The sequence below is a fragment of the Canis lupus genome, chromosome 12 (assembly GCF_011100685.1).
Source record: "Canis lupus familiaris isolate Mischka breed German Shepherd chromosome 12, alternate assembly UU_Cfam_GSD_1.0, whole genome shotgun sequence".
Lineage (NCBI taxonomy): Eukaryota > Metazoa > Chordata > Mammalia > Carnivora > Canidae > Canis > Canis lupus.
In genome coordinates, this window is record NC_049233.1 from 19,357,859 (window position 1) to 19,379,520 (window position 21,662).

General features: G+C 38.4%; 1 long non-coding RNA gene across 12 annotated transcripts in view; it reads left to right on the plus strand.

The window, feature by feature from the left end:
• The window catches only part of LOC106559576, a 126,881-nt gene that overhangs the window by 78,703 nt on the left and 26,516 nt on the right, over window positions 1–21,662 (plus strand). For all 12 annotated transcript variants that reach the window (XR_005367833.1, XR_005367835.1, XR_005367829.1 and 9 more), the window contains 2 exons: window positions 15,687–15,840; window positions 21,098–21,246. This is a non-coding gene — a long non-coding RNA (uncharacterized LOC106559576). The remainder of the gene's footprint in view (window positions 1–15,686; window positions 15,841–21,097; window positions 21,247–21,662) is intronic.

The following is a 21,662-nucleotide window of genomic DNA, read 5'->3' on the forward strand; positions in this document are numbered from 1 at the left end:
AAATAGAGTTAACCTAATTACAATATAATGCTTTTTTTTCCTTTTAGTAATTTATACAGGATGTCTTGAGATGTCTCTTTTTGTAAATGTAATGTCTGTAAATGTAAAGAAAATGTAGGCTTTTTCTTTATCAGGACAAAGTAAATGAGGATGCTAATTGATTTCTTTTTTTTTTATAAATTTATTTTTTATTGGTGTTCAATTTGCCAACATATAGAATAATACTCAGTGCTCATCCCGTCAAGTGCCCACCTCAGTGCTCGTCACCCAGTCACCCCCACCCCCCACCCACCTCCCCTTCCACCACCCCTAGTTGGTTTCCCAGAGTTAGGAGTCTTTCCTGTTCTGTCTCCTTCTCTGATATTTCCCACTTATTTTTTCTCCTTTCCCCTTTATTCCTTTTCACTAATTTTTATATTCCCCAAATGAATGAGACCATATACTGTTTGTCCTTTTCCGATTGACTTATTTCACTCAGCATAATACCCTCCAGTTCCATCCATGTCAAAGCAAATGGTGGATATTTATCATTTCTAATGGCTGAGTAATATTCCATTGTATACATAGACCACATCTTCTTTATCCACTCATCTTTCGATGGACACCGAGGCTCCTTCCACAGTTTGGCTATTGTGGACATTGCTGCTATAAACATTGGGGTGCAGGTGTCTCTGTCTTTCACTGCATCTGTATCTTTGGGGTAAATCCCCAGCAGTGCAATTGCTGGGTCGTAGGGCAGGTCTATTTTTAACTCTTTGAGGAACCTCCACACAGTTTTCCAGAGTGGCTGCACCAGTTCCCATTCCCACCAACAGTGCAAGAGGGTTCCCCTTTCTCCACATCCTCTCCAACATTTGTGGTTTCCTGCCTTGTTAATTTTCCCCATTCTCACTGGTGTGAGGTGGTATCTCATTGTGGTTTTGATTTGTATTTCCCTGATGGCAAGTGATGCGGAGCATTTTCTCATATGCATGTTGGCCATGTCTATGTCTTCCTCTGTGAGATTTCTCTTCATGTCTTTTGCCCATTTCATGATTGGATTGTTTGTTTCTTTGCTGTTAAGTTTAAGAAGTTCTTTTTTTTTTTTTTTTTTTTTTTTTTAAGAAGTTCTTTATAGATCTTGGATACTAGCCCTTTATCTGATAGGTCATTTGCAAATATCTTCTCCCATTCTGTAGGTTGTCTTTTAGTTTTGTTGACTGTATCCTATGCTGTGCAAAAGCTTCTTATCTTGATAAAGTCCCAATAGTTCATTTTTGCTTTTGTTTCTTTTGCCTTCGTGGATGTATCTTGCAAGAAGTTACTGTGGCCAAGTTCAAAAAGGGTGTTGCCTGTGTTTCAAGCAAAATTATTTGGATGTGTTTTCCTTCTTGATGTTTGAAGGAATAGTATTCCTATTCACACATAAATGATGCAAATCTGATTATCTGTTAAGACTATTTTGGTCAGACCATCCAAGTTTTAAAAGAAGGGTGGGTCCTGGGAGCCCTTGCTGTAACTGCAGAGACTAGTGTTTCCCTGAAGCTGTGACCTCTGTGAGTTGTTATGCCTGCATTTCCCTTCCTCCACTTGACCCCTTGGGGAAGAACATCTCTCCCCTTTGTCAGCATCTGCTCAGAAGCAACTGCCTGTGTGAAACCTTCCCTGATATGTTAAGGTTTTCAACTACTGGCCTCCCAAAGCCCCTGTAGCATATCTTTAATATTGTGTTCATCTGGTAATATTTACATATCTTTATCAAATGCCATCTCCTTCTCTGACCAAAAAAAAAAAAAAAAAAGAAGAAGAAGAAGAAGAAGAAAAGACCATGGTTTTCCTCATGTGGAGATCATATCCTATTGTTCATGGTAATCCATGGGTTTGGGACCTAGTGCCTGGTATATATAGACAATAATACTGGCTGGTGAAAAGCCAAAAAGGCTGTCCCTAAATTGATGCCATTTTAGAAGCAGGGTTCTCTTTCAAACTTTACAGTAATGGCAAGAAAATACTGAAGTGTCTTATCCTTTAAACCGGTAATTGATTCAGTTCTCTTGTTCTGTAGTGGTAACTTGGGTCCACAAGATGAAATGATTTTAGTGCCCTAAGAGAATTTCCTAAAAGGATAAGAGTCATTTCTCCCTAATGTTGAGGGGACAGAATAGTCCCGAACAAATAAATAGTAATTCTATTTCTTTGATTACAGATGCATGTAAGCATGCATAATTATATAAAATAAGGAATGGTATAGTTTAGGTGTTCTTTGGTATGTTGCAGGGAGGCTGAAAAACTTGTTAAAAGCACAAATTCTGGTTAATCAGGTCTTGGTGGAGCTCAGTCATTTACAAGTTTTTTTTTTTTTTTTTTAAATTGAAGTATAGTTGACAATGTTCCATCAGTTTCAGGTATACAGCATAGTGATCCTATACCTCTATCCATTATGCTATGCTCACCACAACGGTAGCTCCCAACTATCACCATATTACACTATTGCAGTACCATTGACTATATTTCGTATGCTGTGCCTTTTATCTTTGTGACTTATTCATTCCATAATTCAAACTTAGGCACCTGCATTCTAAACAAGTGTTCCAGATAAATCTGATGCTGGTGCCTGCAGACTATGTTGAAGAGACACTGCTATAGATGTGGAGATCACTTTCTTAGGAGCCAGTTTTTATTGGGGTATCTGTCTGGGTCAGTCAGTAGTAAAACATGCAACTCTTAATCTCAGGGTTGTGAGTTTAAGCCCCATGTTGGGTGCAGAGATTATTTAAAAATAAAAAAAAAATCTTAAAAAAAGAACTAATTTTCACATATATTTCCATGTATGTCTATATGTGTTTTTTTCCTCTCCTTCACTTAAAACATAATATCAAATGCCTTGCCTTTTGCTTTTTTGACTCCTTTGCACTGAATTTAGTGTTTTGCTCTAAAGAGACTATCAGAGCTGGCTAAACAGAATCTCATTCCTGTTTTAAATTTATAAGAGGCTAAGAGAAAGGTGGAATCTAAAGTGGCTAAAAGGGCGCTTCACTGTTAATAGGGCTTCACTTTTCTCAGTTGTTGTGTGGATGTTTCTGGTTTTTAATATCTGCACATACCAGTAGAACAAATAAAAGCAAGTCTTTGGGAGTTAACACACACTTATGCCCTTATGCCCATCATCATCAAATGCTCCTGCCTCAGTCAACTACTAGGGCTGTTGATCCAACATTAATCCACTGGTGTCCATCTATCACTGTCTTGCTAAAAATATGACAGTGGCTCCACCTACCTCTAGGAATGAGTCTACCTCTGAACCTGACTTACAACCTCCTCGTGACCTGGATCCTATCTTCCTTTCCAGCCTCATCAGTATCATCTACCTCAGACACACGACTCTCCAGCTGATAGGACTTCTTGGACTTTCCCTAAGATTATTTTTTTTAAAGACTTTATTTATTTATTTATTTATTTATTTATTTATTTATTTATTCATGAGAGACACACACCTGAGAGAGGCAGAGACATAGGCAGAAGGAGAAGGAGGCTCCTCACAGGGAGCCTGACACAGGACTTGATCATGGGACCAGGATCATGCCCTGAGCCAAAGGCAGATGTTCAACTACTGAGCCACCCAGGCGTTTCTTTCCCTAAGATTATAATATGTTCTTTCACAATCTCCACATACATATCACCTTCTGCCTAGAAGGCTTTCACACCTTTGACTTCCTGGTTCATGCTGTTTTCAATGTTCAACTCAGCTATCACTTCCAATGGGAACCTAGAGTGATAAAGCCAATGAGTCTGAGGTATGTAATTTCTTAAAAAAAAAAGAAGAAGAAGCTAACACTAGTTACCTCAAGTATATTGAAGTTAATGAGCATATGAGGTTGATGAGCAAATTACTCATTTTTATCTTTTTAACGTTTAGTAATTTGACAACCCCATGAGGCAGCGTTTCCCATTTTATACTTGAGAGAACAAAGGCACCAAGAAGGGAAGTAAGATGCCCAAATCCACTCCATTAGTAACTAGAAGAGTTAGGAGGCAAACTGATACATCCTGTCTCTGGTTCCATGCCCTCAGGCTTTACACCATAACAAAATGGCCTCTTACTTGTGCACCTTCTCTAGCAGATTAGGAATTCCTCGAACACAGGAGCCACGTCTTGGTTTTCCCTGGATCCTACTTTGCTAGCAAACTGCCTAGTCCATTGTAAATACTCAACTAATATATGTTGGATAAGTCCTTTCCTGCAATGACATGTCTTTGCCTGGACAAGGATTTCAGGAACAGTGGAAGCCACAAAAAAGATCTACTTAATTGAACCGTCCAACCAGAGCCTATCAAAACCACCCAGTGATAGCCTATAGGGGCTACACAGGGACTTTTGCTTTCTACACTAAACTAGAAATTAGTAAAATGCAAAAAAAAAAAAAAAAGTGCAGTGATGATTTATTTGCAGTTAACCTGTAGAGACAGAGACATGAGTTAGGGATGACTTGTTCTTCCAGTCTCCAGTAGCTATTTCGGGATTGCTTTGTGGCAAGGGACATTAGTTTCACCTCAAGTGGTGTGGGGCAGTAATGGGCCCAGTGATCAAAGTGCCCATGGTGCTTTGTGCTCAGAGGCCTCTGACTATCTTTCCTTCCTGTCAGTGTTCCCAGATAACATGGGCCAGCTCAACTGTGGAGCAGTTTTAGGCACGTGCCTAATCTTGAAGATGTTTTATTAGTTGTCCCACAACCTGACTGATGTCAACTCTATGTTTTGGGGTCAGATAGAACCCAGGTTTAAATTGCAGCTTTATTGTTTTATCATAAATTACTCTAGACACTATGCTTGGCTCTCCAAGCTGTAGTTTCTTCATCTCTAAAATGGGGTTAATAGGAGTATCCACCTAAGAGGGTCAATACGAGGATTCAGTGGCAAAATGTTTAGCAAGCATTAATATGAGTTCTGATTCCACAGCCTGAACTCCTAGCCATTGGCTTCCCAACAACATGCTCAATTTGCTCAGCTATTCCCTCTCATCACTCGTCTGTCCTTTCACTGCTGAATTCATGAAAATAGAGTCTATCCTCATTGCTTTTCACTGTGAACCAGTTTTTCGTCCCACAACCCTCACCTCTGCCACCACCACAGCATAGCAGTTACTCTGCAGGTGAGTGGCAGCTGACTGTGTTGATCAGCAATGCTCCACTGGGGATACCATATTCAAACTTTGCATATTTCTTGCTCATCTAGCAGTGCTGAGTGGCTTGGGTTAGTGGGGTGGCTCTGCTTCACACAATTATTGAGAAACCCAGACGTTTGTTGCTCAAGGCTTCCATTTGGTTGGCCAAGAGAAAGAGTACAAGGAGAGTGCCCGGGATATGTTCTGTGGACCAGGCCCCAAAGTGACAGGTCACCTCCATGCCACATTCTGTAGTTAGAACAGACAGACCCACAGTGAGGCCAGATAAGTAAAAGAAGAGAATGTGGACTTTTCTGAGCTACCATTATTAACCTTAAATTTCTCTAGTATGAAGGCAGTGTACCTTTTCAATCCTTTCTTGAACCATTTCTGTAACTCCCCACCACGCTGTCTCTACCATACCAGACTGTCCATTCTGCTGAAAGACTCAAAATCACTTTCTTTCACACCAAAACTCTTCAAGGCAAGGCACAAAAATATCACCTCTTTCCCTAGCATTCTCCTCCTCTTCCTCTCAGAAGAAGGACAAAGGTGACAGCAAACTCCTGCTACTTTAGGTCACATAAGATCAAATTGCAGAAGGTTTGCACAAGAAGAGTCCTCAATAATACTTAGCCCAAAGTTTTCTTTGTATGAAAGCAAAAGGGTAAGATTTAGGGAAAAGAAGGGATTGCTCGGGGCTGAAACCTAGTCTATCATATTCTATCCCTTTCTCAATCCAGGGCCTCACGGTACCTCTCTGCTTGGTGTACAGCCAGCCCTATGGAGCAGTTTTATTCATCGATATTTTTGAAAATTTCTCCAATTAGCCCACAGTACATATTAAAAACAGTAGAATTTTAGGACTTATAAAAATAACGCCAATAAAATCTTTCTTGTATGGACTGACAGATTAAAAACATTTTTCCCAGTCCTGCTTCAGAATTCTGTAAGTTTTGAAAATCTTACTTTTTCCTAGTGATTGCTCAAATTTCAGTGAGAAGGAATATATAGCTATATATCTTAAGTCTTGGCAATTAAGTCTAGTGATAATTGTTTTTGTGCATTAGTCATAATCACTTTTTAAGCAGCAAAGCCTATTACTGTTACAGAGTGAGTTTCAGATGCCCTGCAGATTTGAGTAATTTTGGGTAATGCAGCTGTGTGTGGTAAAAAGATTTTACAACGCCTATAAAATGTTGCCTCATGACATGTTCGGCAGTGAATCTGTGGTACCATATAACAATTTCAGTGCTTTTCATTAAATACTAGATACCATTTACATTGTGCAGTTTTTAAACAAGAGCCATCCTCCGCGATCAGAAGGGTCTGCAAATTGCAAGGCGTTTGGGAGTCCTGAAATAGGTGGAAGGGTCTTAGATATTTTTCTGGAAATAAACAAAACAGCAAGCAAGCAAACAAAAAACATTGCACACACACACACACACAAAAAAACAAAAAAACAAAAAAAACATTGCACACGAGGGAATTAACATTTGATCTACATTGGCCTTCACTGCATTTTAGAATGTTTGTGCCTCTGCCTGCTTCTCTCATCTTCCCACAAAAGATGAGAAGATCTGACTTGCAGCAAATAGTTTGCCTGAAAATATGGTTTCCCATGAAAACAGAAGAAAATAAGAAAATGACAGTGAGTTGTGTTGTATTTCTTGTTACCTGGAATTATCGCTCTTCAAAAGAGAGGAGGGCTTCCAAAGCCTTTTTTTGTTATTATTGTGATTGCAGGTAGGGTAACAGATATAATTATTAGATCAGGCATTTATTCATTTAATCAATTTATATATACTTAGTTAGCTCTGATATATGCCAGCAAAATGGGGGTGGAGTCCAGAATAAAAAAGATGGCTGTGAGAAAATAAGATGAATTTTTAAAGCTAGCTCTTGTCCTCCAAGAGATCACAGTGCTATAGCTTGAAGCTCTGGTTTCTACCTAAATATGGGACCCAACTGATTTTTTTTTTTTAAGATTTTATTTTATTTATTTATTCATGAGAGACACAGAGAGAAAGAGAGGCAGAGACATAGGCAGAGGGAGAAACAGGCTCCATGCAGGGAGCCCGATGCGGAACTCGATCCTGGGTCTCCAGGGTCAGGCCCTGGGCCGAAGGCAGCGCTAAACTGCTGAGTCACTGGGGCTACCCCCAACTGATTGTTTTTACTGGATAATCTAGCAACTTCTTAAATGTAACTAGTTCAAATCTAAATCCATCATTTTCATTGAAACCAGTTTTTTTCCTTGACTAGAGGGAAGTACTGTGTCTTATAATAGCAAAGCACATAGGGGATGCCTGGGTGGCTCAGTGGTTGAGCATCTGCCTTCGGCTCAGGGTGTGATCCCAGGATCTGGGATCGAGTCCCACTTTGGGCTCCCTGCATGGAGCCTGCTTCTCCCTCTGCCTATGTCTCTGCCTTTCTCTCTCTATGTCTTTCATGAATAAATAAATCTTAAAAAAAAATAGCAAAGCACGATACAAGTGTTTGCTTTTTACTGGAATTATTCTCTACACGGGTAATTATCTCAGAAACACACAAAAATAAGATTTTGGAAGGATGTAGCATCTTTCTGGTTCCCAAATTTTATGAAATAGCACAGCTTAAGAAAATCCTTTCTGGAAGGTTATGCTCCTCTTTCAGTGTCTGCCACCTTCATTATTCTGTCTTCCCTTCTAATCTGTTCATTATTCTTTACTGCGTTGTCCTGTTTCTCAGGCACCGTGGTGTCATTACGACTAGGTCTCTGACTCTTGGAATTCAGAGTCTATATCTTAAGCCTCTTTTCTCAGCAGTGATGATGACTGAGCTTAAGTGTGGATCTGAAGCATGAGTTCAAACCCAGGTCCTGACACTAACCCACTATGCAACCCAGTGAAATCAAAACAACTTTAAAACGTCAGTATTCTCTTTTGTAACATTTAGTGGGCAAATAAGGCCCAACTTGCAGAGTTGTACTGAGAATTAAAGAGAAAGTAGATTAATAGTCAAGAATCATTTATAAGTGTAGACCCAAATGTAAATTGTTATTATTATTCCCTGCAGTCCCTGGCTCAGCACAATAAATACTAGTAGATTAATTTATTTATTGATGCTAAGTGAGTCTCCTAAATGTACTCTAAGGTCCTAGAACATTTAGTACCAATTGTTTGCTTTTATGTTTTGAGGATAAACCTTTGCAATTAATCCTTTCACTTTCTGAACAGTGTGTTCCCTGGAAAGAAACAAAAGATTTGCACCATCCTTAATCCTGATGGGGCTTTCTCCATGTGTTTCCTAGAGTTTTGCCCTGTGTATCCCATCATTACAGCATTGAGAGTTAGTCTTAGAGCTCAGTGAGGGTGCAGGATGTATTAGAAGGAATACTGGGCTTCATTCCTTTTTTTGTTTTATCTGCTTGGCCAAAATTTGCTCAAGATATATGTAGGCATATGCAGTATAATGATAGATCTTTGAGATTGCATGGGTAACTTAAAGACATGATCCCAGTCCTCAAAAGCATCCAGTCTGGTGGGAGGCAGGCAGGCAAAGAAAGTTGCAGTAGGACCTTCCTGGGCTCCACAGGCCCACTTGCATTATACACTGTGTGTGATGTGCCTGTCACTTCACTTCTCTAAACCTGAATCTGCTTGACTGTTAAATGTGGTTTCTTCATGAAGCTATTCTGAAAATTAAGTATGCTGATGCACATCTGACATTTAGTAGATAATGTCAATTCTTTTTCTTCCTGCTTGATTCCATGTAGGTTAGGCCCAAATGACACACACAGAGTGAATATCTCAGTTTGGAGGAAGAATGAATGCGGCCAACAGCTCAGGCACCATCTTAACAAAGGGCATAGTTTTATATTTGGTACATGAGGTCTTCAGAGAGATAACATCTATCAACTGAATAGTGTGTTAGGGGTTTTACACATACTATCTTTCATCGTTATGATAACCCCAACATGCAGAGAATATCTACATTTTCCCAGGTGACACAAGGGATTCAGAAAGCTTAAGCACAAGTGTCGAGGGGGTGGGCTGTGAAGCAGAATACAAGAATAGTCTTTCACTTATTTATTGAATTATTGTTTTTGAATGGTGACACTCTTCTAGAAACTACCAGATAGACTTCTGTTCCTCTGAGATTTTACTTTGGAGAAGGTAGGTAATAAATACAAAAGCACCATAAGCACATTTAAAAGAATTTTAGGGAGGGGAAAGTGAGATGAAGAAGGAAAAACATGCTGGGCAGTTCTCATGATTGGAGAGTTCTTCAAGCCTCACCTAACTGACATTAACCAAAGCTGATACACTTCCCCTGCCCTCAAGTTCTAAAGATTTGTAGAATAATTTTCCAGCCAAAGTGTTTACATTTATTATGAGTAATTTTTATCTAATCTTTTAAAAAAGTAGGCCAGTTTTATAATATAGTGACTTCGTTTTATGGATAGTTGAAAGAGAAAAGCCTCCTCTGCCCAGATGATCTATGTAAACCAATAAAAGTCACTTTGGGGCCTAGATAATTATCTGGATAATTACCTCAACCTTTTTAACTCTGCTATTCTGAGATCATAGCAGACATTCAATGGAAACTTGTTGATTGATTTGCCTTTGACTATGAAGACTTGCCCAATAATTCCTTTTCCCCCCACATTTGAATGGGAGTCTTTTTTTTTTTCCTTTTAATTTAGGGATATTTGACAATTAAAAGTTTTATGTATTTATGGTATAAAACTGGACTATTTGATATACATATACATTGCAAAATGATCACCACAATGAAGCTAATTCATATACCCATCACCATACCCATAAATGATAGTTGCTGTTTCTGCGTGTGTCTGTTAAGAACACTTAATATTTATCTTCTTAGAAAATTTCAAGTATCCAAAAAAGTATTGTTAACTATAGTTACATTGTTGTACATTAGATCTCCAACTTAATCATTTTATACAACTGAAACTCTGTACCCTTTGACCAACATCTCTCATGTCTCATTTCTCCCTCCAGCTCCTGGTAATCACGATTCTACACTCTGCTTCTAGGAGTTTGAGTATTTAAGATTCCACATATAAGTGAGATCATGCAATATGGTATTTCTGCGTTTGGCTTATTTCACTTAGCATAACGCCCTCCAGGTTCATCTGTGTTGTTGCAAATGATGGGATTTGTTTCTTTTTTTAAGGCCATTTTATAAATATATCCTTATAGTAATTTGTACATATACATATGTAATATATATATGTAGATAGATAGATAGATAGATAAATTATGTTATACACACACACACACACACACATATATGTAAACTCTGACCTAATGATTCTGAAGGCCAAATGCCTTGAACATCCAGGAAAAAATATATTTATTTGCCCTTATTTATGCTAGAATGATAAAACCTATAGAGATTAAAAATCGCTCTAATCACTTTTTAAAAATGAAATAAGCTAGCGTTTACCCAGCCCAGAGAGATGTGGAAAGACATCATACTTGCTTTGGTAACAATTTCTGTTTTCCTATATGCCAGCAGATCAAAAGTCCTCTCATGTCTATCCCCAGATCACACTTAGTAGTATAACTATTCTCTGGTTGGTACATTTAAATTCTGACATTCTCCTTACCCCATTGACAAATATAAAAAGAAATGAATTTTTATCTTCTGCTAATATGCTTGGAAGTTTATGATGGCTCATAATGCTTTGGATTTTAAGGATGTGAAGAAGTGGTGATATCTATTTTGAATTAAATTAGGATGTAAAGGTATAGGCTCTCTCTCCAGATTTCTAATGATATATGAGACGAATCCCTTAGGGTGTCCATTTTGGACACTAGTCTTCAATTCACTTGATAGTGGCAATCGATGTGAAAAGCTGTATTTAGTTTCCAAAAAGAAAACCCCCCAAAACCCAAGCAACCTTAGTGGAAATATCTTATTTTTCAATGTAATTTGAGGCACCATTTACATACAATGGAGTACACAGTTTTTTAAATGCTCAACTAGATGTATATTGACAATTGATATATAATTTCATGAACCTGACCCTGTGCCTTTTTCCAGCCAATTCTTAACTTTCTAGGCCCAACTATATTTTAATTTTGCTTACCACAGGTCATTTTGCCTGTTCCTGGACTTCATATGGGTGGAATCTTACTGTCTCAACACCTTCCTTCTGAATTTAAAATTTACAAAGCACTTTCACTTTCATTACTCCTTGCAGCCACAGAATGAAGGTCCCAAGACATAAATTTTTACAGATGGAAACACCAAAGCTCAGAAAATTTTCATGACTTGCTTAAAGTCACACAGTAGAAGGCTACAGAGGCAGAATTGGAGCTGAGCGTTCGGATTCTGGGTCCTAGACTCCTTGTGTTGAATCCTAGTGTATCCTGGAAAAATATTTGGACTCATTATCATAACAACAGTGACAATAAAAGTAAAGTACCTAGATCTGAATCTCAAATTGCCGCTCTTTACGTGCATGATTTTTAGTATTTGATTTTTTAATTTGATTTATTTCAGACTCCGTTACACTATTTATAGCTTAAAGATAGGAATATCCTCATTCCTGGACCTCACATCCCTGTTTATACTCCAAAACTTTCATCACACTTTCTGTTGGAGCCCTGTGAGCTTCAACACTAGCAGACAAAGTCAGAAACCAACTGTTGGGTTTTGACACACTTGGTTTAAACCTTTCTGATCACATTTTATTTCCATTTTTCTCTCCATGCAAAATGATGAGCTCCTTGAAAATGGTGTCCAGTTCTTATGCATTGTTATTTCTCAAGTGTTTAGCACCCTGTCTGGCCCAGAAGTGATGTGCACTACAAGTTCACTGAACCTGTTACAAGTAACCAGAAATTAGGACAGGCAAAAATCTTTTGGAGAAAGGACTGGCTTCTGCCTTTTTTGTTATTACTCAGACTTGCCTGAGTGGGTCTCACGAGATGGAAACTGCATATCTGTGGCTTATGTAAATAGCATTGCACCTTTCAGGGGAAAATTCTTGGGCTCAATATTTAATAAGAGGGTGTGAAAACTATGATGAGTTTATTTGTATGATCATGCTAAAAATATAAATGCCATAAATCTCCAAGTCACTGAATTCTAAAGCAAATCAATGTAGGAGGACGGGGTCCACTACCTGTTGGAGCTGAATCTCTGTAAGGGCTGAGGAAGGACCAGTCTGCCTAGTGCCCGCTTCCTCAGCTCACCACCTACTAATTCCCTCATGCTGCCTTTTGCCAGCTACCTATTGTTAGCTGCAGTGCTGTGGTGGCATTAAGGGAAACAATAATGTCTGCTAATGCTGTCAACACCTTGGCAATATCTGCCTTTCTTCAATTACTTTTGTTTACAAATTACTCCTAATTTTGTTCTTAAAAGCTAGTTAAGAACAAATGCTGCTAGGATTGATGGGAAGCTAACTGCATGATTAAGTAATTACGTTTTTAAAGCTTGCCTTACACTAGGACTAATGATATGTCACCCAGTAGCAGAAACCCCAGATAATGAATGAGAAATGTTTATATGTACTTAGTTGCTTTTAAATTTCCCTTCACGCTAGAGCTGGTGCTATGCATGGGGTACTGGGATGAAGAAAGGGAGTGACAGCTCAGCCTCCGCAGCCTTTGTGCAGAACCAGAAACTCCCACCAAGGGCTCTTTTCTATCCTCGTGGATGCTTTATTTTTTGCAGGGCTGATTGTTCAATTGGTTCACTGATGAAAATGCTACATCATTTCATTGAATAAAGAGCTGAATGAATTTAACTAGTAGGTGGTTGCCCTTTCACCGCAGGGATCAGATTTAGAGCTGATCTTTTGAGTATATAGAATAGAATTAGAGTCAGGGCTGATGGTGCTCTTCCATCCCTCCTTTAACCGGGGACTTGTACTGGGTGAGTGTTGGAGAGGCAGGTATTGGGTGACCAGGGCACAAGGGCTGGGAGAGAGGAGGAAGCAGGTCCCTTCACACTGACACCTGGGGGTTCTCAGGTCATTCCTAGGGACACAACACCCCTCGACTCTAGGTGAACGTTAACACGCTCTTCTTTAGGGCTACAATCCTGGAGGTAGAGTCAGGACTAATTTTGCAGGGAGGGGTGATGTTTCCTCAGCTATAACATAGGTTCTCCAGTTGCCCGTCAGTTTCTTTCCTAGGTAAGGACAGTAGGAAAATAATTCTATCCATTCATGTGTGTATAATACAGCTGCCTTAATTTATTTCATATATAATTTTATGTGTAGATGATATATGCATATGCATTCATATATAATTTATATGTATTACCGCTTAATATATGTTTATGTATAGTTATGCATAACACATGAATATAAAAAGCATAGCACAAGTTTTCAATATGTTGCTATAATTTTATGTGTACTGTGTTGCTATAATCCATATATATATGCATTATATATATAAATATATACATGTATCACACATAAACATACAGGTCTATAATACCTATATATGCACACGATACCCACAATGACATGATATATTGCATATCTATATACATATTCTCAAAAATATATAATTCAACAATAATATCAGAAAATGAGTTAATGAGTTGATGGATAGGCTCTAGTGTGACACATTATCATCCATTGGCTTACACTGAATGGTGAGAGGTCAGTTCTGAGTATAGATCTAGGCTCACGTTGGCCAATTACTTTGTTTTCTTCATCTCTTTCTCTGCCTCCTTCATTATGTGTGGATTATAAATACCAATGTGAGGGGTCACTGTGAGGAGTAAATGAGATTATAAAGGGGATTTATCCAACTCTCTTGCACATAGTAGGTTTTCAATAAATGTTAATTTCATTTAATAAGAACTGCAATTTCTTATTTCAAACATTGACTAATAGTGACCCCTGAGAGAAGCAACAGACTATGCAATTTTCTCTACTTGTGAAATTCAAACCAGTTATCTCTTACTGCCAAGTAATAATGACTGTAATAAACTGAGGAGATTTCCGTTTAAATAAGTGGACGATTTTAGCTGACTCTGGAAATGTAAATGGACCCTAATTAACGAATGCCTTAATCGTTCCTCCTGTTTCTTCTTTATAGAGACATTATTTCCTGCCCAGGGGTGAATACATTCAGTGTACATACGTTCAGATATGAATACACATATGCATATACATTTTCAAGGTACCAGCTTTAATGGAGAAGAACAAAGGCTATTCATTAATTAGGGCTACAAAAATTTCTTCAAGCATTTCTATTTGCATCAGAATAAAGTCTATCTTCCTTAGTCTAGCATTCAAGGTCTTCTGGATCTGACTTCAACTCTGTTTCATAAGATGTTCCATTTTCCCCAAGAAACTAACTCTCTCTCTCTTCTGAATTTCCAGAGGACATATTCCCTATACTAATCATTTGACATTTTATCATTTTCTGGCTCTATTTGAAAGTTTTTTGCTATCTCACTTCTCAGAGCAAGGAAACTAGCTATCAAATTTAGCTGGTCAAGAATTTTTTTATTGCTTAGAAATAGATATAATTATTTTTTCAGCATAAAATATTACTAGTTTATGATAGAAAAATGAACTAAATAGCATGGTATAAAAAAAAAAATAAAAGGACCTATGATTTCAGAGACATAATGCTTGACAGCCACCACAAGGTATAGTGATTAAGTCCCATCCAAGATTTTCCTATGTTTGAAAAACAAAATGGATCAGGCTCAGATTATTTATTATTTCATATTAAATGTAGATTGTCTTAAATTTAGAATTGTTTTACGTGTACATTGTATTCTGCATTATCATTAATTATCTTATGGATGCTTTTGCAATTTTGTAAAATATTATCTGGAAATATTTTTAAGAACGATATACTAACCTTACAGAAAAGAGTACCACAGTTAATTTATCTCATCTATTAATTTTTGGTTATTTTCAGTTATCACACTTTTATTGCTTTAACCAATCATGATGAGCTCCATCTCTTTATACCCAAATCTTTGTCTTAAATTCCGATTCCACCCTCAGGATAAATTTTCTCTTAGTTTAATCTAAAGTTTTAAGAGTCTTGACATAGAAACCAAAATGTTTTCTAAAACACTTTACACTGCCTCCAACAGTATTGAGTACCTCTCTCCTTGCCACCTTAAACTTTGGGAAGTCTTGCCTTTAAAACATTTTTGGCAGCATATTTCATTATAAATTTCATCTCTTTGTTTACTATTTACACAGAATATTTTTCAATAGGGAACATTTCCAATTAGGAAGAGAAGTCTGAGGTTAGCCTGAATTCATTAATTTTTTTTTCTCTTTGTCTGGCACTTGGATTTTTTTTTCTTTATTCCAGAAAAGTCAGGTATATCTATTTTCTTGAGCACAGCCAGTGATTTTCCTCTGCAGATTCTAACTCTGGGTAGGTTGATTATTATACAAGGATATTTAAACAGTAGTCTATGGTCTCCTTTTGCTGAAGTGCTCCCTTTGTCCTGCCTGCCTCTGTCTGATGGAATCTGGATGCACATTTCAAGATGCTGGATATGAGTGTTCATGACCTTTCACTCCTGGTCTGTGCAGGTTGGATGTCAGAGTCTCTTAAACAGGGACCACAATAGAGGTCCTGATGGGGTTGAAAACAGAGGACTCAAGAGTGAAGCAGACACCTCTGAATACTAGAATCAGTGGAGCAATCCCAAGCTAAGCTGTTGATGATGTAACCTGGTTCTCTGATGTAAGTGAATTTGGGGGGTGTGGGCAAATATGGAGGCAGTTATTGTGGGCTTGTGTGATCTTTTACCATCTACTTGCTTAGCTGAGTTACTTTGCTTTATAGGTTTTGACATGAGCTGGTGACTAAATTTCACAATTCATCCTACCCATAATGTAGTTGAGGTTAATTCTTTCACAAAATTGGTATAATGAAAAATTGGGACATTGCCTATTATTCTGTTTTCAGGTGGATGAAAATGAATAAGTTACATATTTCTAATCAAGACCTGGGTATATTTGGAAAAAACTTTTATATTTGAAGAATATCTCAGTGGCAATCATATTTCTCAACTTAACTTATTGGTCCTCACAAGCAAGAAATAAAACGGCCATTCTTCCTAAGACAAATAGCCTATTTCACTATTCACTTTTTTATTATTATTAACAAATACAAAGCAGAAATTATGGTTTGTTGATGTTTAATGGATTGGTAAAAAATAGTGTTTGAGTTATAATTTTGCTTCCAATTCCTAATACATTGATTCTTGGTTTCATGTTCATGTCCCTGTAGCAATTACTACTAGGCAGATTACTGAAGGTTAAGGAAGCAGTGATAGTGATATGATTTGAAGTCCCTTAACCCACCTCTACTTTATGCATATATATATTCTCTCCTGACCTGTAAAGCTACACAGAAGAAAGATGTAAGGATTAATTTTCATTCACATTTCACTATGTTCAGAGCTACTCAAAGATAGCTACCTGTGTTGTGGAGTTCCATGGGGGCACCCCAAACAATGACCCATGTCTCCATTATTTTCAGTCTACATTAGAGATAATGTTCGAAATATAAATTACCCTCGGATAAGTTATGGTTAACAGTTTTGCTAAGGGAACAGTATCTCTTGGATTCTTCTGGGAGACAGGTTTTGATGTGTGGACTCAATCCTACATGAGAGGCCAGGGTAGTGGAAGAGGAAAGGATTAACTCAGTTTGGTCTTTGTCATAATCTTGATCCATCCCAATCACACCCTTCCTCACCTCTGAGTTAGAATATGTAAATGCAAAAAAAAAAAAAAAAAGTGGAAACTACTACCTCAGTTAAAATGGAAATTAGAAATTAGAAAGTATCTGCTATTTTAACATCTGTGGGTCTGTATCACCTCCACATAAAAAAAGCAACACATTTGTATTACTGACTAAACAACTCTAATATACCTTTTCCACTCAAATACTCCAAGTTCAAATCAGGCTAGGGTCAAGGTAACACTTGTTTGGGGCTCACAATTAATATTAACTTCTAGCTCAAAGTAAGGGCATTACAGAGGAAGGGGGTGAAATGTGTGTTCCTAGAACCAAGTGACTTGTTGGATGAGACAAGATAATTCTTTCAACCTTGCTTAGCTAGGTGCCAGTATTTAAAAATATAATAATGAGATAATAAAATAGTAAGAGTTTGAGCTTCTTGGGTAATATAGATTCATAGTGTTATTATAGTGAAAATTATGCCCATTTTCCAGGGCATTTATTCTTCATTTTCAATCCTCTACTGTAGTGGTTCTCAATCACTGCTGCATATCAAAATCACCTGCAGGTGCTGATAGGCCATGTCAGCGCCTGCACTACCACTACCCCACCCCCTCACACCAATCAAATCAGAAGTTCCCTCCCAGGGTCCAGGCCATTAAATGGTCAGGTGGTTCTAATATGAAACCAGGGTCAAGGATCACTGTTGCAATGACACAAAATGCCAGTGATTTTGTAGCTTCTATTAAATTGGGGTGGGCATGGTTGGGGAGGGAGTAGTTTTCCCAATACATGACTCCTAGCTAGCTCTGGCTCTTAGCACAAAGGACATCTTTAAACAGAAATCAAGTCGAGTTAGTGTGAGTCCCCTGTCATTTCTCTGGCCATTATAAGTGACATATCTGTGCCTGGTGTTTCAATCTCAAACATGTCACTGTTTTTGTGTCGTGACTCCATTCCATGTTGCAGGGATCACTCCTGTCAGCTCCCATTCGTCTGGAAGGGTTAGGCCTACACTTACAACCTAAGGCCCTGCCTGTGCTTCCAACAAGCTCTGTCGCATAGCGGCTGTCACCAGGCCTAGCACACATCAGCTTTAGTCTGCAGCCACGTCAGACCATGGTCAGCTGATTGTTAGGATTTCACCTTATCAACCACCTCATCTGATACTAGACTAAAAATAAATGGCAAAGTAAACCACTTGGGGAATGAGAGACTGTTGGACTTTTGGCCAAGTCACCCAGAGGTGATTTATAAGCTTTCCTTGGCTCTGCCAAATAGTCTCTAAGGCATAAAACATACACAGAGAAGGGCTGATAGAGAATCTTAATGGTAGCCTTGCAGAAATGTTCAGAAAATCCTTTGGTTGTTTACTTTACCAGGTAGGTAGTAAAACTAGAACTTGGGAAAGAATCCCAAAGTTGGAGGAGAAGCCATGCCCAGAGGCATGTGCACTGGCATCCTCTTCTCAATCTTGTTTCCTTCCAGTAGGAATGGGAGGAGTAGGTATTTAAGAAGGTAAGCAATGACTGTGCATTGTTCTTCTACTTAATCATCTATATTTTCACAATGCACATAGGAGGTGATTACAAGTAGAGAGTAGGAAAATAGTATGGATGCTTACAGTTGATATGGATACCACTGAATGTTCTGTTTGGAAATGATCTCATTGTGCATGAAAGTACTTGGGGAAGATTGGGACTCTCTTTAGGAAAGATGCCAAGTTCTGTCTCCCACACGATGCCAGTCCAAATTACCCATCCCAGCAGCTTAGAGGAGGGTAGGGTAGCAGCAGAAAGTTCACTTAAGATTGCTCCCTACTGAAGTTCTCAAAGATAAGATTATCTTCTACATCAGATCTGAGTTTAGTGATACTCTATTATTAATGGAGCAAGCGTTGATGCCTACCAAGATTTACAGAAAGCAGAGAACCACAATGGGAGGAACAGTAACACTTTATAATATCTGAGATATTAGAGAATACAAATTTTCAGTTAACTTTTTCAGTTTAATGTTGCCAGAACTGCAGATGTGATAGGCAAATCCCATGAAGTCCAAAGGATCTCCAGTTACATAGTCATACATGTATATTCCTTAGGGAATATCTTGAGTTCATGTGGGCCATCCATTCGTCCGCCTAATTCCTGGAAAATTTATTAGGAAAATAAAAGCCACAAAGGCAATATACTAATAAAGCAGAATACATTTAGAATGGAAAGTTGGAAATTTTTTGTGTTTTTCCTTACTAACTTCCACATATGAAAGTTTCTCTAAAATGACTATAAACATCAATGGGAAAATGTGATCCTATATATGACCTTAACTTTACTCATTTATTTTATCAGGAAAAATACACCTTGAGTGTTATGATCTATGTAAGGATATATTTACCGTCTCAAAGAAATTAACCCAATAAAAAGCCTAGTTTCAAAGAGCAGGTGTATAACAAATACTTATTAGCTTCTAAATAAGTAGTCAGCTTATCAAAGAATGGATCAATGTCTTGCTACTTAACTTGATGATCACATAGAGTAAAATCCCCATTCTTCTAATGATTGCTCCTTTCTCAACTAGTCAACTACTTAGGATGGCATTATATAGTCTGTGTTCCAATGCACCATACACAAAAAATTAACTTGAATGTCGGACTCAGTCTGATACATACACAAATTCCATTGCCATCTTTTGGGGGATATATTAAAGGGAAATTTAAACTATCCATAATAATAGAAGCTGGAAATTGAGAGGTTGATTAAACTTTATGAACACCAAGGTCCCAACACACTAAGAGTGCATGCATCTGACGTAACAGGGTTTTTCGGCAGGGAGAGCTGACACCTCCTGAGAGTCCCTCACATTCTCTGGGCATACATAGGCTCCTCACTTGCACACAGTGTTAAAAGACACTGTGGTGTCTTTTACAACAAGTGTCTAACCAATGGCCATGGAGCTCTGAGAGTAAATACTTGAGTCTTGACTACCATTGAAGTTTAAATGTATGCACATATCAGCTTATCTCGGGGAGGTGGTGTGGGAGGGTTTGGTTGAATCCAGAGTGCAGTGGGGTAATAGAGAAATCAAGAGAAAAACTATCGGTTCCTTTGCAGCATGTGTCTGCAAAGTGGTTTAGATTTAATAGTGATTCAGGATATATATGGTAAGGGAAGACTTCCAAACCTTCCTTAACCAGCCCCTTCACTGGGAAATATAGACCCATGCTAGGACTGTGTAGTGGCACATACCAAAAGATCTGATGACTGGGGACCCTAGAATTTCTGCTGTGAGCATCCCTTCTGAAAGGGTGTTAGTACTAGAAGAGTGTGTAATTGCCTCTTGACCAAGGAAAAGGGGAACATTGGAGACCTGGAGACACCCAAAAGATGGCAAGGAGTTCTGTAAAGTGACAGCAGGGAAACTAAGAGACTAGAATAATCCTGGCAAGCAGATTCCTAGTTTGGGCCTATCCCACTGGGTGAGCAGAAAAAGTGGACAGTTAAGCCTCAGAAATGCATAGCAAGATGGCTTCAGTGAAGGCTTGCAACAGAACTGCAGTGGCTGAGGCTGAGCTCTGAGGCCGAGCTCTGAGGCTATATGAGACATCTCTCCCTTGGCCTTCCCCTCTAATGGCCCAGAGACTGAGGACAGCTGGTGTTGGGGAAAGCTACTGAGATCCTGTCACATGGTCGATTGAAATGTTGATCGGCACACCTGTAGACAAACCGTGAAAGTGACCTTCTTTTGGAATGTTGGGGGTGGGGCCTAGAAAACATTGGCTTATCTTGTTGGCATGGGCAACTTCTACAGGCCTAACACAAACACCTGTCGTATTTAATTAGCAGCTTATTTTCCAGTGTCTCTAAAATACACGTAAAAATTCCTTGCATAAATAATATGCAAGAGTTCTGTCACCAGATTAGACTCCCTAGACCGTAAAGTGCAGGTATCATGCCTTTGGGGGTCACTGTGTCTTCAGTTACCAGCATGCACACAAGAGTGCTCAATAAATACATTGAAAGAATGAATAAATGAATAGACTGAATAAATAATAAGTAGCCAGTCAGTTTATATGGAGAATTAAGATCCTTTGAGCTATATGCGGAAATATACAGTGTTTGGCACACAACGTATATGATAGTTTTCACCATGTGCAGCACCAATCAAGGAGTGCATTTGATTAATTCCAAAATTACACATGTATTTATGAAGGGCTTTCTTAGCAGTCAAACAGAATTTGTCTTCAATCTTTTATTAGGAGCTGTTCCTTGTCACTAGCCAGTACTAATGCATGTAAATAGATACGGGCTGCAGATGATACCTGGAATTGTCAGTGGCTCATTAGAAGCATGCAAGTGATGTAAAACCAGAAATCCTTCTATCACCTTCCTCAAGATTCCAAATCAGGTACAAAATGTTTTAAAAACTGTTTCTACCCTTCAGGTGTATTGGTACAGAAATAAAAGCACTTACTTTCTATTTGCTGTTGTGTTTTACATTCTCAGTAGTGAGAGTTGCTTACACTATGTGTGGGCTCTTACCTGAGAGGAACTTGTGCACACACACAGCATACATCAGTGGGGAAGAGATGACTTCATTTTAAGAGGTGTGGGCTGAGGGATGCTGTGGGTTTGCAGTTGTTGGCTACCCTCTTTTCTGGAGGTTCCTTTCTTGTATGTGCCAGGTTACATATTCATTTGAGATAGGTAGGGAGAGGCCAAATGGATTAGAGCTGTCTTGTCCAGTAATGGTAGCCAGTAGCCATATGTATCTGTTGAGCGCTGGAAATGTGGTTCATCTGAACAGAACTGTGTTATAGGCAT